Raw genomic sequence first — 958 nt, 5'->3', positions numbered from 1 at the left:
CAATGCCTAGCCCACAATGACACCAGGGCTTCTTAGCAGAACCAATAACCAGCAAAAAACAAAACCATAAACTTCAGATACTGGGATAACTAGGTATAGAGTTAAACTAAGATTATATAATACTTTTTTAAGGAATTCAAAAGAAGTTTGCAAACATAAGCAATTCTAGAATATGTTATGTGGAGTCCTGGTGTGGCAAGGTAAGCACTGGGCTGCAAGGTTGGTTTGAACTGCAAGGTCAGTGGATCAAACTCACTGGCCATTCCTCTGAAACCCTATACAGGTTCGCTATGAGTAGGACCCAACTTTATAGCACTTAACAACAGTAACATAATTATGATTATGCTACTCTGAAAGAGACTCAAAAGAAACTTTTAGAAATAAATATTGCAATAATTGAATCAAAAACAATTCATTGGTTATGCTAAACAGAACATTTGATGCAAATGCATAGTAAATTAGTGAAATTGAAAACTGATCTCAATAAATTACCCAAATGTTATAAAGAGGTGAGATATACAAGATAAATTAAACTATGCAGAGGGCAATTGATGCATTTGAATTATGGTGCTGGAGAAGAATAGTAAGAGGACTATGGACTTCCATGAGTCCTGGTGTGGCGCTGTGGGTTAGTGCTATGGACTGCAAAGTCGGTTTGAACTGCAAGGTCGGCAATTTAAGCTCATCAGCTGCTCCTTGGAAACCTTCTTATACTGGGTTGCTATGGGTCGGAACTAACTCGACAGCACTAGACATAAACATATGGACATCTAAAAGAATAAACAAATCTATGCTTAGAAAAGTACAGACAGAATGCTTCTTAGAAACCAGAATGGTAATACTTTGTCTCTCATACTATGGACATGGTTTTAGGAGGGAATAGTCCCTGGAGAGGGACATAAGTGGAGGGTCAGTAAAAAAGTGGAAGAACTCCAGTGAGATGGATTGGCACACAGTA

This window comes from Chrysochloris asiatica, unplaced genomic scaffold (genome assembly GCF_000296735.1).
Source record: "Chrysochloris asiatica unplaced genomic scaffold, ChrAsi1.0 scaffold00115, whole genome shotgun sequence".
Lineage (NCBI taxonomy): Eukaryota > Metazoa > Chordata > Mammalia > Afrosoricida > Chrysochloridae > Chrysochloris > Chrysochloris asiatica.
The sequence above is the reverse complement of the archived record's forward strand: the minus strand, read 5'-3'. Positions refer to the sequence as shown.